Consider the following 1,821-nt stretch of genomic DNA (forward strand, 5'->3'; position numbering starts at 1 on the left):
GTTTAACATTTTTGAGGGACCACTCTTTGGTAGAGATCATCCAATGGGAATAACTTCGGACTTGTGAACAAATGGAGGTAAAACAATCCCAGAGCAAGACGGGGGTGGCCACGTGGGGAAGACTGGTGACCTGAAGGTTGAGGGTCCCACTTCCCAGAGTGGCCTCATTCCTGCCATGCTGCTCTAGCCTGAAGGCCCTGGGCAGACTTCTTCTAGTTCTGCCCAATTCACATTTGCAAGGAATTCTGGAAATGGAAGGAGCGTTTTAGCCAGTTCTGTGATTTTTAATATCACTCTCTGTGCCCTGACACTTTTCGTGAAGAAAAGAGCAGAAACTCCACAATCCTCGGTTTAAATTTAAAACTAGGACTATGAACATTAAAATAAATATAGAGAGGGAAATAAAGAGAAAAGAAAAAAAGAGGTTGGAATGAAATTTCTAGCATCTATCAGGCACAGGAAATAGGACTAGGGTATGAAGGTGAAAAAAATGCAGGTATTTGTCAGTTGTTTTGTAATTTACAAAGCACTTTCACATTCATCGTTCTCATTTTTATAAAAAAGAAGGTTTTGTAGGATTGGAATTATGATTTCTATTTTATGAATAGAGAAAAATAAAGTTTGGTGAAATAAAATGGTGAAGAAACTGTGACAAGCCCACTCGGGAAGTGGTGGGTGGGCTCTGGAATGCTGGTAATGTTTAACAATCAGCTTCTTGGAAAACAAACAAACAAACAAACAAGCAAACAAACCCTGATCAACAGTGTTTGACATTTCTGTGGTGTCAGTGCTCCACCACGGCCAATTTCAAGCTAGTGATGATTTCACATGAGGCTCACCAAATCCCTGACAATGTAGCACTCAGCTCTTGCGAGCTGGTACCAGCTAACTCTAGCCTGACACCACTGTTGGGTAAAGAGCCCAAGCGCATATCCATGTTTCTTTTTGTCTGAATTCTTCCTCACTGCCAGGGGAAATATATGAGGAATAATTTGCACCTAAGGAAGCAATGGGGAGGTACTTCAGTTGATGGGAAATGCTGCAGTAAATACCACATGGGTTACTGTGTCTTGAGCCTTTGGATGCTAATTATAACTTACATTCTAAGGTCAGAATTGGTTTATTTCCTTGAGTATTGCTCATAACAGTTTGCCACGTCTACTGGCTTTTGTTAGAGACTGTTGGTTTCTATCTGCCCAGCTGTATTTCTCAAATTTCTGCAGCACTGGCAGGTAAAGGAGTGACCTTGGTGAGGTCTTTGTGCAGATTTCCTGTCTGCATTGAGCTGCTGTCTGTCGTTAGTGTTTGGGGTTTAGATTGCGTGGGGAACATGTTGCCAGGGAGACAGGGCTGACGTGCAGGGAGGCAATGGGAGTCCTTCTGCAGAGTCGTGAGCTGGAGCTGGCTGCCCGTCCTGTGACTGCAAGGCCTTCTGCCACACGACACGCAGTGGGAGGTACTGGGGCTCGAGGGGCAAGTGACCACTGTTATTGCGGCAACCCTGCTGCACGATGAGATAGGGCTGCACTGGGTTGACCAGGAAAGGCTCCAATCCCCAGCCTTCTGCCCCCGCGGAAATGTGTGTCAATTCCTCAGCGCTTTGACCCTCCAACACCTATTTTGGTATTGTAAAGTCATTCTCAGTTCCACCTCTGCCATTGTAAGGAGAACAGCTAGATGGTCAATCACTATGCATGTACATTTCCAGTTAACCCGGACGCAAGGTTTGGCTTCCTGACAGTAGGTTACACACCTGCATGTGTTTCTTTTGAAACAGTGTTTCAGTCCTCTTCTCTGACACAGCAGAACAGACTGAGTCCC

The sequence above is a fragment of the Rhinolophus ferrumequinum genome, chromosome 12 (assembly GCF_004115265.2).
Source record: "Rhinolophus ferrumequinum isolate MPI-CBG mRhiFer1 chromosome 12, mRhiFer1_v1.p, whole genome shotgun sequence".
In the NCBI taxonomy this organism is placed as follows: Eukaryota; Metazoa; Chordata; class Mammalia; order Chiroptera; family Rhinolophidae; genus Rhinolophus; species Rhinolophus ferrumequinum.